This window comes from Ursus arctos, chromosome X (assembly GCF_023065955.2).
Source record: "Ursus arctos isolate Adak ecotype North America chromosome X, UrsArc2.0, whole genome shotgun sequence".
Lineage (NCBI taxonomy): Eukaryota > Metazoa > Chordata > Mammalia > Carnivora > Ursidae > Ursus > Ursus arctos.
Window position 1 is genome coordinate 28,222,743 of NC_079873.1, and position 16,344 is coordinate 28,239,086.

Below are 16,344 nucleotides of genomic sequence, written 5' to 3' on the forward strand. Positions count from 1 at the left end.
AGCAGGAGAGGCTTTCAACACCCCACTTCAACTGAGAGTTACAGTAACAGGCCTTGACCTATACAGTGTCACTGAAATGAAGTTTAACTAAATCATTATAGGAAAACTGAATAAAACAGGGTAATATTTTCACTTAGTGGTAAGTATAATATACTTTTATTATATCTTACAATAAGAAGAGTTGTTTTGTTTTTGTAAAGAGAAAGCCATTATTCATTTGGTTGGTTGTTTCCTAACATATCGAACGAACCAGCTACTGAGAACACTTGCAGTGTTAATGTTTGTTCCATTTCTTTCCCTGCTCATCCAGATTTGTGAACTTTCCTTCTTCTTAGAAAACAAAATCAACTTGCTGTGAGAAAAATTTAGATTGCCACAGAAATGTTCAGTTTTTATCCTAGATCACAGACAGTAATTCTATAAACTAGATCACAGATGATAATTTTGGAAGCCAAAACTTTCATTTTTAAGACAGGGGCTTGCTTAGATAAAAGGCACTTGACAATCAAAAGCCTGATATTTCAAAAACCTTGAGTTGATGCTACTTCAAAAGAGTCATTAATCTTTAGGAAGAGATTGGAGGAGAGTCCCTGAGCTGGGAAGGAGGGGAGTAGTTGTTGCAACAAGACTGAACAGGACTGCAGGAGCTGGTAAGGAAGAAACCAGATGGGGTGAAGGACGGGTGGGAGAGGGGGTTAGGAGCAGAAAGACTACAGAACACTATTGTTTCTATCACCAGAAAGCTGCACAAACGTAAACTAGTACTTGTACACTACAGGTTATCACGGGCCTTTGAGCGAGGCTTACCTAGAATGAGTGGTGACATTCACTGTTTCTATTACTGTTGAGAGCCATCCGTGATAGCTCTCTGCATCACTTGAAGATTTGATCGCTGAAATCAGAGGTACTCATGACTGATCACTTGTTCAGCCATTTCATCTGCATATACAAACAAACCTCTTTGGGTAACAAGTCATAGTTGCAAGGCTTCCCAAACAGAGGGTGGGATCCTGAATATCCCAACAGGGCACTGTCGCAATGGTTATGACTGTTTGTAAGGGAGACCATTTCTAAACTTTCCAGCCCTCATATTTGTATGAATCCAAAGCAGTGGGTACAATTTACTACCATTCCACTTGCAGTTACTTGTTTTATGTGCTACCATACAAGTGGGAATCAGGCAGTATCAAGGAGAGAGTGGATACTCATCTGTGATAGATTGTTCTCAGGTGGAAACATGATTATTAGAAGATGAATAAGAATTTCCTGGTCTTGAGCCAGAATATTGGTTCAGGTGGGCATACCTAACAGAAAAAAGAATGATATTTAAAGCATCAACATACTAGAAAACATAACTAGTCACTATGGATGAATTGAGGGATTAATAATGAGGACGTGAGGAAGGGCTACTGGAGAAATGGGGAATTTCTACATCATCAAGGTGCTTGTTTCATTCTATTAGATTTTATCCCATAGGTCAAGAGATGCTATTGAGGACTTTTAAAGAGGCAAGTGAAATGATAAGATTTGCATTTTAGAAAGATCCCAAAGTCAAGGATGTTTAGACAGAAGGAAAACCATTGAAATGTTATAGCCCTTGAGTTTTCCTTGAATTTTTAGTAGAGCAGAGATATGTGATCCTTTTGGATATACGTGTAAGTTATTACTGAGAGAATTCTGTAATCAATACTTTTAACATTTTGCAATAATTTATTTTTTATATTTTTTATTAGTATCATTTTTTTTTTCATTACCGATTTTTGGGTCTCCTCTTTGTCAACCTTTAGTTCTTGTGAAACATAAAGTGTCAAGTTTTCCATCTAGTACATACCCACCCATATGCTGACAGGATGGAGGAGAAGAAGATAATATTAAGTGGTCATTAAAGAAGTGCTCCACTAGCTGCTTTTAATTTATAACTGCCTAAGTGATAGTAAGTGTGAAATAGTGAAATAGAAACAAAAGCTCAGCTACTCTAGCCAGGGATAAACAGTTTTTGGTTTTGTAGAAAATATATGGTGGTGTTCACTTTTCAGCCTGAAGGAATTGTATATTTCATCTTGGACCACAATCAGAAAATAACCTTTCCTTACCAAAGGATTTTAAAAATTCCTTCAGATGGCAGAGCACATGAAAAATGCTTTTTGTTCTGGTGAAGTAGTGAACACAGCACATGTACATAGGACATAAAGTTCTTAAGATAGAAAAAAAAAACATTTACAGGGTCACAAAGAGGGAAATATCAGGAATAATTGCTTGTGAGCAGAGGGCAGAATGACAATGAACTAGAATATCCTCAAAGAAGATTCAACAAAACATACTTGAAAAATTTAAGAAACAAGGAATCAAGACTATATCATAAAAAATCTCAACCTTTAGGGTACCTGGGTGGTTTAGTCTGTTAACTGTCTGGCTCCTGATTTTGGCTCAGGTCATGATCTTAAGGTCCTGGGATCTAGCCTTGCACTGGGCTTGGCACTCAGCGTGGAGTCCACTTGGGCTCTCTCTCTCCTCTCTCTCTGCCCCTCCCCCCACTCATGCTCTCTATCTCTCTCTAAAATAAATAAATAAAATCTTTAAAAAACCTCAACTTTTAGTTACACTAGGTCAAGGACATTCAGTTGCTCCTTTGTGAGGGGTAACAGTGAACTTCAATGAAGCCTTGATTGGAAGGTATTCCTTCTTGCTATTCCTAGGTAAGGCCAGATTAAGCTATTTCTCTTTAATGGAGGTTCTGTTAGTCCCAACAAATCCTTTGTTGTCTTTTTATAAATCTCTTAAACATACCATCCAAATATTGTCCTAAATAGATACCTGGATTGTGGGGTTCCCTTTTGACTTTTAATAAAGATTTCGATTCCCAAGGAGGAAGCATGGTAAATCAAATTCCTCAGAGATTTTTTATTTAATAAAGCAGATTATTTCATATTATACTTAAATCACATGACCATTCTATAGAATAAAATTTTTACCCACAATTTAAAGAAAAATGAAATTCAGAAAGAATTATGCATCTTAATCATTAAAACCACATATACAGTAAGAAGTAGAGACAGGAAATAAATATAAAACAGGCTAATTTTAGATCACATTTTTCTATACTAATTTTATCTAGTTATGCATCCTATTTGTGAATGTTCTCTTAAACTCCTCACTCAATTGCGGTGGTATTGGTGTGGGAAAAGGATACATAAGGATAAAAGTAAGAGAAGATATATTAGTTCATTTATGCATTCAACAAATACTTAGTGCCCACTGTATACCAGTTTCAGTCTAAAAGACTGTCCTTGAGATTGTCCTCAAATGAACACTGGATCCTGTGTAAGAGTTGGCATTTGCCAAAAAGAGTGGGTGGGAACATCAAGGATGTGAAATGCAGTCTTAGGTGAGAATGTGATTTAGTGTTGAAGAGATATGCCGAAGTACACTGGGTTTCTTAGAAACTAAAGTTCACAGATTTTGATGGCGTAACAAGCTGTAGCCTTTTGTACATTGTCTTTAATGACTATATTCTCCTCTCAGAGAGAGGATAAATATAGAGAAAAATAAATATAGAGAAATTTCACTCCTTTGTTGATTTGGATGCCTTTTATTTCTTTTTGTTGTCTGATTGCTTTTTCTGGGACTTCTGTTACTATGTTAAATAAACATGGTGAGAGTGGACATCCTTGTCTTGTTCCTGACCATACAGGAAAAGTTCTCAGTTTTTCCCCAGTGAGGATGATATTAGCTGTGGGTTTTTCATAGATGGCCCTTATGATGTTGAGGTATGTTCCCCCTAAAAACCCTACTTTGTAGAGGGTTTTTATCATGCTATATTACAAAGCTGTGATCATCAAGACAGTATGGTATTGGCACAAAAGCAGATACATAGATCAGTGGAATAGAATAAAGATTCCAGAAATGGACCCTCAACTTAAGGGTCAACTAGTCTTTGACAAATCAGGGAAAAATTTCCAATGGAAAAAAGACAGTCTCTTTCACAAATGGCACGGGGAAAATTGGACAGCCACATGCAGAAGAATGAAGCTGGACCATTCTCTTATACCATACGCAAAGATAAACTCAAAATGGATCAAAGACCTCAATGTGAGACAGGAATCCATCAAAATCCTAGAGGAGAACATAGGCAGTAACCTCTTTGACATCAGCCACAGCAACTTCTCTGAAGACATGTCTCCAAAGGCAAGCGAAACAAAAGCAAAAATGAACTTTTGGGACTTCATCAAGATAAAAAGCTTCTGCAGAGCAAAGGAAACAGTCAACAAAACTAAGAGGAAACCCATTGAATGAGAGAAGATATTTGCAAATGACAGTACAGATAAAGGCCTGGTATCTAAGATCTATAAAGAAATTCTCAAACTCAACATACAAAAACAAATAATCCAGTTAAGAAATGGGCAGAAGACATGAACAGCATTTCTCCAAAGAAGACATACAAATGGCTAACAAACACAGGAAAAAATGTTCAACATCATTAGCTCTCAGGGAAATACAAATCAAAAACTTGATGAGATACCACCTCACACCAGTTAGAATGAAACATGAGAGTCTATGGACTATGAGAAACAAACTGAGGGCTACAGAGGGGAGGGGGGGTGGGGGAATGGGATAGGCCGGTGATGGGTAGTAAGGAGGGCACGTGTTGCATGGTGCACTGGGTGTTATACACAACTAATGAATCATCGAGCCTTACATCGGAAACCGGGGATGTACTGTATGGTGACTAACATAATATAATAAGAAATCATTATAAAAAAAATAAAAAATAAATAAAAATATTTATTTCATGCAAAAAAAAAAAAAAAGAATGGCAAAAATTAAAAAGTCAGGAAACCACAAATGTTGGTGAGGATTTGGAGAAAGGGGAACCCTCTTACACTGGTGGTGGGAATGCAAGATGGTACAGCCACTTTGGAGAACAGTATGGAGGTTCCTCAAAATTTAAAAATAAAGCTACCCTATAACCCAGCAATTGCACTACTAGGTATTTACCCCAAAATACAGATGTAGTGAAAAGAAAGGACACATGCACCCCAATGTTCCTAGCAGCAATGTCCACAATAGTCCAACTGTGGAAGGAGCCAAGATGCCCTTCAACAGATGAATGGATAAAGAAGATGTGGTACATATATGCAATGGAATACTACTCAGCCATCAGAAAGGATGAATACCCACCATTTGCATCAACATGGATGGAACTGGAGGGTATTATGCTAAGTGAAATAAGTCAAGCAGAGAAAGACAATTATAATATGGTTTCACTCATTTATGGAACATAAAAAATAGGAAGATCGGTAGGAGAAGGAAGGGAAGAATGAAGGGGGGGTAAACAGAAGGGGGAATGAACCACGAGAGACTATGGACTCTGAGAAACAAACTGAGGGCTTCAGAGGGGAGAGGGGTGGGGGATTGGGATAGGCCGGTGATGGGTATTAAGGAGGGCACATATTGCATGGTGCCCTGGGTGTTATACGCAAATAATGAATCATGGAACATTGCATCAAAAACTGGGGATGTACTGTATGGCGACTAATATAACAAAATAAAAATTATTTAAAAAAAGGGGGGGAAATCATCCAACAATCCCATTGTTCTAAATAGGACATCTTTTTTTCTTAATAGCATTCTATCCATTTATTTTTTTCCTATCAACATTTTCTCTCTCAAATCTTAATGCTTTCATTTAATCACTGTATAGTTATATGTTCTTTTATATGTCTGCTCACCCTGGTTCTTTTGTGCTATACAATATCAGTTAATTTATTTTGGTTTCCAATCTACTGTGTTCTATGGAGAATAAAGTTAAAAGCTATACTGTAGAATATTTGGGAAATAGTGCATGAAAATACAGTAGGTAAATAGTAACACTGATTTTATGGAAATACAATGAAAAAATTAGCATTCAGGTCATCTATGATATGTTAATGGCAGGATTTCATGGAAACTTCAATTCTACCATGTCTTAGGGATGGTTAAAATGTTAAGCAAATGTATCATAAATGATGACACTTTCATTTCTCAGCCACTTCCATTTTTGTCCCTTGGATGAAGTTAAAGGTGAAGTCATTTTTTTTATCATGAATTTCATTCCATATAGCTAGATGCCAATATAATTAACTCACTTATTTTCTAATAATCTAGAAATCACTGAGCTTTAAAAACTTGGATCAAAATGAGATTGCCATAATTCTATAACTTTTTTCTTCACATAATATAAATCAGATTGTCTATATTTTCAATAGTGAAAAATGAGAAGCAATAAACAAGTTTAAGGGTATATTTCTTTTATCCTCCCCCAACATCATCATTTATGAGATGGTTTTGAGAATATCTGGTTCTTGGAATTATCATTGTTAATTGTTAGAATTTATTAGCAGATTTATTAGCGTTTTCAACTTTTTTTTTACAGTTTTACTGTTTCTGGTGAGCTATGAGTTGAATACGAAGACTACCATAAACGCATACACATACACGTGCACACAGATAGCAATATAGTTAGCTAAGGAAACTACCTTTTCTAGAATTAAGGAAGACACATGGAGCAGCAGATAGCAGTATCTTATTGCAGCTTCCCTTGGCTCCTAGAATCCCTAAAGAAGGCATTTCATTCTGTGGGATAATGTCCACCAAAGGGTATGCCCTACTTAGAGTAGCTATTTCTTGCTGTCTCATTCAGAAATAAATGAAGAAAATAACCATGATATGAAATATTAACAGACTTTTGGGACCTAGGACCTTTCTGTTCTCCAGCCAAACTTAGCATCATCAAGCCCACATTCCCTAGGAAGCAGGAAGACAGCAAAATGTCCAGATGTGCAGTCATATTGTCCAGTGAAATATCAGGCAATATTGTCCAGAAGGTCTCAAACAATGTATCTTTAGGATTCCAATGTTCCAGAGATGCATTTCTACCCCCAAATATTTAATTATATAACAACTTCATAGCCTATTTCCCCCTTGAATTTTAGGGTGACATCAAAACATTAAAATTTGGGAAAATATAGTATTTTATAGGAAGAGAAAAATCTTGATTGAGATCTCAGAACTAATATTGGTATCATGCACTACACTCAGTGACAGAAGGCATTATATCAAACAACAGAAAAGCAGGTGAAAAAACTTGAGACTGATTTCATATAAAAAAAGCCTCATTTGTTCTTCCCACTTTGAATAATTATCTAAGTGAAAGTAGTAAGGTATAAATAATATCTGTCTTTAAATCATATATTGTGGTTGGATTTAAAAATACATGCAAATTTTTTTGACATTTCTCTCTTTAAGAAGTGGACCATAATTCCCCTCTTCTGGAGTATGGCTCACTAACTGTTCTAATGACAAGAAAACTTCAAGAGTGTTTGTGATTTCCAAGTTTAGGTTATTTTTTTTAATGGCTTCCATTTTAAGTTCTCACTCTCTTTCTCTTCCTCTTTCTCTCTCACTTGTTCTCTCTCTATTTCTGATCACTTGCCCTGGAAGAAACAAGCTGCTGTTTATGAGAAACACTATGGATAGGCAGTGTGGCAAGGAACTGAGGCCTCCTGCCAACTGTCAGTGAGAAACTAAGGCCTGCCAGCAACCATGTAAGTGAGCTATGAAGTGCATCCCCCAGCCTTCTTTGAGCTTTAAGATGGCTACCACCTGGCCAACAAATTAACTACCACCTCATAGGAGAATGAGCCAGAAACACCTACCTAAACCAATCCCTCAAGAACTGTGTGATAAATATTGGTGCTACATTTTGGAATAAGTTACTATGCAACAATAACTAATGTGTGTGTGTGGTGTGTGTGTGTGTGTGTGTGTGTGTGTGTGTGTGTGTATACATACATACATGCATACATACATGGGGGGAATAGGAAAAGATGGAGGAGAGGAGAGAAAGAGAAAGAGACACAGAGACAGAGGAAGAGAGAGGATTTTATGGCAAGTAAAATTTTTATATTGATGAAAAGGAAAATATATTTTAGACAGGGAAAATTCTAAAAATAAAGTATGTAATATTACTTATGTCTGTTTAAGACAGTAGATCAGGGACCATTGTGGAAACAAATAGTGTGGCTATTACATAAATATCCCTAATGACAAACTCACAATTATATAATAAAATGGTTCCATATGGTTACCAATGAAAGATGTTTCATAGCTGAAATATCCAGATGGAAAAGGTGAAATTAACATAATTATAATACTTCCAGCATTAGAAAGCATATAGTTCAATCTTCTCATTTTTTTAAACTAGGCAAAGAGATTACAGAGCATTCATGATTTCCCCTCTAAGTAATTCACTGTTTAAGCCTGGATTAGATAACTCTCTCAAACTCACTCAAAATACAATTTTAGACTATTTTTAGATTAATCTGTGAATAGAAACCAAGAAAATTTCCATATTAAAGAAAATAGTTACAAATACTTTGGGTATAAAATACACCCAAAATAGTCGCCATTTAATATTTTATATTTTTAACAAAGCAAGATTTAGACCATAATATAAATGCCAGTATTTTATCTAGGTGGAATAAGAATCTTCTGAAACATTTACTGCACTTTTATTAGAATAAGCTTGATTATACAGTAAGGGTGTAAATTTCAGTAAAATTATGATGGGAAAACAAATATAAAAAGACCAAATTATTGCTATCTTCTTACTCTTTAATGTTCCTAAAGTTCTACATGTTGTTTTTCTACTTTGCAGCTCAACCTTATAAAGACCTTGTGACCAAAGTTAGTAATTCTCTCAAGGGTTTCTACTGATGCAGAGAAAGACAAAAGCTTGGGGATATGATTATACTTGAATTTATATTTGAGTCTGAATTACTGAGGACTTCAACTTGTTTGTTTAAAAAAAATCAGAATCTTGGAAACCTTTGTGGGCTGCTAATATATGTATATATACCAAATAATCTTGTTTGGATTAAAGCATCCAAACTGCTATTGGAGATAAAGAAATATGATACGATCTGAAGATATAAGTTTTAATACTGTCACAGTAATGAATCCCAGTGCAAAGTAGAAATTCTGTCTTATTTGCAGAATTGTTGGTTCTTTCTGTACCTTGACATTGTGTAAGGCTTTTCTCTTCATTAAAGTCTATGAGATGACTTTCTAACACCATACATAAAAGAAAATCATAATGGATTAAAGACCTAAATGTGAGACCTGAAACCATAAAAATCCTAATAGAGAACATAAGCAGTAATTTCTTTGACATTGGCCATAGCAATATTTTTCTAGATATGTCTCCTAAGGCAAAGGAAACAAAAGCAAAAATAAACTATTGAGACTACATCAAAATAAAAGCTTTTGCACAGTGAAGGAACCTGTCAACAAAACAAAAAGACAACCTACTGAATAAGAGAAGGTATTTATAAATGACATATCTGATAAGAGATTAATATCCAAAATATATATAAAGAACTTACACAACACCCCAAAACCTAATAATCTGATTAAAAATGTACAGAGGACCTCAATTTTTCCAAAGAAAACATACAGTGGGCCAACAGACACATGAGAAGATGCTCAATATCACTAACCATCAGGGAAATGTAAACCAAAACCATAAAGAGCTAACACCTCACACCTGTCAGAATGGCTAAAATCAGCAACACAAGAAAAAACAAGTATCAGTAAGGATGTACAGAAAAAGCAACACTCATGCACTATTGGTGGGAATTCAAGTTGGTATAGTCACTGTGGATAACAGTATGGAGGTTCCTCAAGAAATTAAAAATAGAAATACAGTGTGATCCAATAATTCCACTACTGGTTTTTACCCAAAGAAAGCAAAACTCTAATTTAAAAAGATATATGGACCGTTATGTTTATTGCAGCACTATTTACAATGGCCAATTTATGGAAGCAACTTAAATATTCACTGATGAATGCATAAAGAAGATGTGAAATACACACACACACACACACACACACACACACAGGAATATAATGCAGCCAAAAAAAGGATGAACTCTTGACATCTGCAGACGTGGGTGGACCTAGAGGGTATTATGCTAAGAGAAATAAGTCAGACTGAGAAAGACAGAAACCACATGATTTCATTCATATGTGCAATCTAAAAAACAAAACAAGTGAATAAACAAACCAAAGGCAGAATCTGACCTATACATGCAGAGAACAAACTGATGGTTGCCAAAGAGAAGAGGGATAAGGGAGATGTGCAAAATGAGTGAAGGGAACTGGGAGATACAGGCTTCCCATCATAGAATAAATAAGGCATGGGAATAAAAGGTACAGCATAGGGTATATAATCAATGATATTGTGATAGTGTTGTATGGTGACTAACATAACAAAATAAAAATTATTAAAAAAATGAAATAAATAAAATCTTTAAAAAAAACGGGGGGTAGCACTTGTGGTGAGCATAACATAGAGATGTTGAACCACTAAGTTGTACACCTAGAACTAATTAACATTGTGTGCTAACTATAGCCAAATAAAAAGATTAAAATAAAATAAAATTTATGAAATTATATATTTATATATTAAATATATCAAAACCTATAATCCCAAAAACGTCTATGTAATGATTAAATTACAAGGCTTAAAATGATTAAAGACACACTAATATATCCTATCACTTTGTAAGTTATTTCAAATTTTGTATAAATATATAATTAAGGAGTTAACAAACAGGTAATCTTTATTTGAAACTCCATGAAGAGAAACCTAAATTTTTATCATGATAGCTATTGTTACAACTAATACTCTGTATTTGGCAAATCATAATTTTGATGGACACTATATATTCCAAATTAGAGTTTCTGGTCTATCATGTCATTATGAGTTCAGCACATTTCTATTAATAAACTAGATCCCTAATAAGGAGTACATTAATTATATTTATTAATGACAGTGAAGCCTGGAACCAGTATTAGTGACTACAGAGAATTACAATAGACTTAGCAAATTAAGACCAAGGAGAATTTTAGCAGTGTGTGTACCTATATATTATGTTTTCCTCTTAAAGAGGAAATAATTTTATTTGCAAGACAATAATTAACTTGATAAAGAATGTAGAAATTTGTGAATGTGATGAATTCTCTTGAGAATTCTTTTTCGCTTTTTATTCATTCTTTCATACTTAATTTCCTTGAATGCTCCTTTTGTTCTCTATGTGGCTTTTAGTTACTTTCCCTCTTATCACTAGGGCTATGAGTATCTTATAAAAGGTGTATGTGCCTCTCTCCTCAAGGATGAGAACATCCTACCAAAGTCAGACTCATATATTCTAGTACCCTTTCCATTTTTAACTTCTTATGTTAGTTTACTTTCTGCATATTGGCTTTGATTCTTCATGTTGATGCCTCAAATGAACTTTCTACTTTGATTTCCATTATAGTTTTATTCCTGATACTGTTTGTTTGTAGGTTCATTCATACATTTATTTAGGATCCAATATTATTTTTATTTAATTGACATGTACTGATTCCTATGATGCTTCAGACACAGTACAAACCAAGAAGCAACATCAATGAACAGGGCAGAAACAATCACTACCTTTATGGCATTTTAGCAAGAAAGAGTCATTCTACAAAACTAATTGTTTAATTTAAATGGTAATATGTGCTATGAAGGAAAACAGAAAAAACTAGGATTGCAACGTTGGGGTAATAATCAAGGTCTACAAAGGAAGAAAAATCTTCACTATAAAAACAATATTTAGGCAAATACAATTTTAAGTAGCAGGAATTAACCACAGGAAGGAAGTAAAAAAAGGTAAGAAACCCAGGCAAAGGAAGTTACACATTAGAAAGCCTTGGCAGACACAAACCTGTTGGAGAAACTGAAAATTGGTAATGTGTCTGCAGTATAGTGAGGAAAGTAAAAAATAGCAAGAGATGAGGCTGAGAAATTGGGCAATAGTCAGTGACTTGTAGGCCATATTATGGATTTTAGATTTTATTCTAAGTGCATTTAGTTGATGGAAAGCTAGAACAGTGTAAAATTAGGTAGTTGGTAATCTTTAGATTTCTTTCATGGTTTGCTTTAAAGTTGCAATCTCAGGAAACTACAGTTCTAATGAGGGTGTTATATATAAAACTAGCTAAGTGGCTCTCAGGATCCAAGCTTGAGTCAGTTGTTTTGGTACTCATTTATTACAGAATAAAGGTCAGATATTTAGTAAGTTTTAAGCAACATTGCTTATAGCAAGGTTAATATAAATATTTAAGTGATTTTATTGGAAGTTACCATTTACAACAATATACATAAATTAAACAACTGTGAATGAGGGTTTTTAAAAGTGTGCAAGGTCTGCACAGAAAACTATCCAGCATTAAGAATAAATAGATAACATCATATTTAATAGTGAGAAACATGAAGTTTTACCACTAATTCTGAACCATTAAAAATGTTGTTCTTTATGTATTATACCTACCATAATCTGGGAAAATCATGGTCAACTTGGAATCTCACTACACCAGACAAGAGGGACTGACTTATTTGATAACTTGAGCTTCTCAGTGTCTTCTCTGCTAAGTAGCAAAACTAGCATTGGTGGAGCCTCTACATAAGGCTTAAGTCTTCATAATTCCAAGTCCATCTTCTGAAACTCAAAGAACTTGTATATTACAAATATTCATAGACAGAAGGGTCATGGTCTAGTTAGATGTCCTCTTAGTCCTAAACCTGGTCACTTATAAATCTTAGACTGATAGCTGTTGACCAGCTACTAACAATGGCCTCTTGGCCATCTTCAGGAAACAAACATCTCTAAGCCCTAAGATAAAGATTCTAGGTCAGCTGGGGTAAAGTCAAGTTATTCATAAAAGAATCAGCACTTCTGGATGGAAATCTTCTTGGTAAAATAAAGATCACCAAGTGTTTCCTTGGTAAAATAAAGAAAATCAGAGTTTTTCAGATACCACCAATGTTGCACCCCACTCTATTCCTATAGAACACCCTTATTTATCCTAAATGTTCAACTTTCTGGATATAAAACCTTTCCTGGACCTTGTAGTTTGGTGGGAAGGATTTCCCTGTGGAAGACTCTGCCTTTCATCTTTGGTATGTGACAAAATGAGTTAATACCTCCAACGAGGACAATCAGAGGACACTCTGTCTCTCATCATTTACTCAAGTGAGGAGAGACAAGGGGCTTTTATGAGCTTCCTATTTATCTTAACTTCTTTATCCCTATCACCAACGTTGTTAGTATTCCCCAAAAAAATTTTAAAAATTAAAGAAATAAAGGTTCTGGAAATCAATAATTCACTTCCATTGTTAAGATGAATTCTGTGTCAAATGCCCTATTGTGTTTCATTGATAATAGTAATTTAACAAGTTTAAGGAATGATTAATCCATCTGATTATAAATGTAAATCTTCATTCAAATTGCCAAGATTTATCTTTTGTCAGGGTTCGAAACCAAGAATGATTCTATAATAGCCTACTATTTTATTAGCATATATATTTAGTTCATTGTTAAATAGAATAGGCTTAAGAGTTTTTATTTATTTTATTTTTATATACTGAAATTTGACAACTCTAATGGATACTTCAAGGGAACACTCAGTTCTTGCTAAAACTTTCATTAGTTTACTTATAGCTTTGAGTAATAAGCTCAGTGATGTATGTAGGGCACTGTATATATAGGATATTGGTGTACTTGAAAGCCATAGGAAAGCAGTTTTTTCTCTTTCTATAAGTGTATCTAAAAGACAGAAATAAATAGTACATGTGAGTGATTTAAACAAAAGTGAAATTTGCTTTGATAACAGCATCAGTCTTCAAAACAAAACACTTTACTCATTGATCGACTGTCTTTGTTACCTCTATTGTTCTTAAATGACAATAACATAGTTATTAAGTTTCTTTTAGAATATTAAAAAATAAACAGTTTGGGAGCTGATTTATTTTGCTTAAGAAACAATTTTTTGAATATTGCTTATGTCATGTAATCTGTTTCAATAAAATTTTTGTTGAAATTTCTATTGAAAGCAAATTTTTACTAGCATGGAGTTTCTGGAAGTCATTCAGAATGAAAGTAGTATTTTCTGCATTTATTTGGCAGGTTTTTTTTTTAAGTTGGCATTGTGGTGTGATTTCTTAGAACAACTGCTACGCAAAACACTTTCAATTCTTCAAGGCCTGTAATACTACACACGAGGAAGGCTAAAACAACTAAAGAACTTGAAAAGTCAATACAGGTAACCCCTGTCTTTCAAAAGTTCATGGTGGGTCACTTTGCTTTTCCTAAAGACTTGCATTAGTTCCTGTTTTTGCTAACTGAAAGAAATCCAAAGAGGACTTTTGCTTTTACGAAAAACCACAAAAAGTGAAAATGGCATTCTGAGTTTGTTTTGCAGTGAGCCATTAGAAGAGTCAGCGGTGCACCTGAGCAGTTAAAGTGGCCCCCCCACTAAGCTCTCTCCCAGGATATACTCAGTACCTCTGCATCTAGCCACCATAGCTTTGAACTGTGTGAGATTTGTGCTTTATCTTGATTTATTTTGAGCATCAGTTAACAAGATGTGCCCTAAGGTATTAGAAAAGCCTAAGAGAGGTTATTTTTTGGACTGGAAATGCTCGAAATTTCTTGCATATAAATTAAGGTAATTGCTTTTTACTTTAGGTCATTTTGGCTTACAAAAGGTTTTGTAGGAATGCCCTACTTTCAGGGAGCGGGGAAAACCTGTACACTAAATTAGAAAAATGAAGAAAATAAACGCAAAACGGAGAACACTGAAAACAACCTTCACATCATGATCTTCAGGGTAGAGTACAACACGATAGCTTATGGTTTGTGAAACAGTGATAAAACTGAGGATATATAATTTCTAAATTTTAAAGCAAGGAAAAACAAACTATTTCCAATTTCTTTGGGATTGCCTTTAACTTCATTTGGTTTTGAATCATGCTTTAAATATCTTCTCAATGGGTGCCTGAGTGGCTCAGTCCCTTAAGCAGCTGCCTTTGGATCAGGTCATGATCCCAGGGTCCTGGGATCGAGCTCCGCATCAGGCTCCCTGCTCACTAGGCAGCCTGCTTCTCCCTCTCCACCACTTGTGCTCTCTCGCTTGCTCTCTCTCTTAAATAAAATCTAAACAAATAACTTATTAAACAGCAGTACAAGCAGTCTGAATAATATAGTCAGCAACACTGGGCACTAAAACTGCACTAGGTGACAGATGTCAGCCTTCTGTGATCTCAGGGAGAAACCAAGAACAAGAAGAACCAGAAAGCCAGTTAAGTGGAGGTATGCAGGCGATATTTTTGAACAACCAGATCGGATAGAAACATACTGTATTAAGATGACCTAATGGTCTTTCACATGTCTATGTGGAAATCAATAAATAAGCCTTACAAAACAAATTATACCCTATGATACACCTGGGAGAACTGCTTTCAGGCCTGCATATCCCTTCCCCTTTTTGCATATAATCCCCTATAAATGGACAAACTTCATAGCAGTTGTTTGGGAGCAATCTGAAACACTGTCTCCCGTGGTTTTAATCCTCGGTAAGACAATAATTAAGCGTTTACTAACCTACTTTGATGTTGGCTTTTGTTTTTCAGTCAACAATTTGGGGACGACAGAGGGACCTCAGAAGAGATGCCACATTCTTGCCTGAACTCCATGAGAAACTGGAGCTTTGGTCCCAGTACAGGCCCCTTGGGTTCAACCTGACTCGGATGGAGCCAAAACGACTGGGTGACTCCTTCCTGGGATCCTGACCTCCCTATGTTGTAGAAAGTCCAGAGCCTTATTTGTTGTTGTTTCCTTTTTCCTGTGAAGTCAGGAAATGGCAGCATTCTGTGTATGACACAGGTTTCAGGTCTTATCTGTTGTCTCTTCTGCGTGAGTCAGAAGGGGCTCCATTCTGTGTGAAGCACAGGTTGCACATCTGTTGGAGGGATGAATCCTCGTTCCAGAAATTTAAAAATTTTTAAATTTTTCACAGTATTGCCAATTTGAATGCTTGATGCTACAGTTACATAGATGAGATTTTTTTCTTTCATCATACATTTACTTTGAATATAATCCTAATATTTCTTTTTTTTAATAATTTTTTATTATGTTAGTCACCATACAGTATATCCTTAGTTTTTGATGTAGTGTTCCTACATAGATGAGATTTTTAATGAATTGGAAGACAAGAGACATTAGCTCCTCTCATTAGAGAGTGGCAGAGGTTAACCTCATGCCATGCAGCAGTCCCACAGGGATTCCCATTTGTGATACAAATTATTTAGTTGCTCTGACAGGGGATGCATATGAGAGCTGGCTAGTCAGCTTTCTGGGCACTTTTGATACAGCTAGGCTCAACCAACAGAAAAATGAGACACAAAGTAAATACTATCAACCAACACCAGGTTGATAC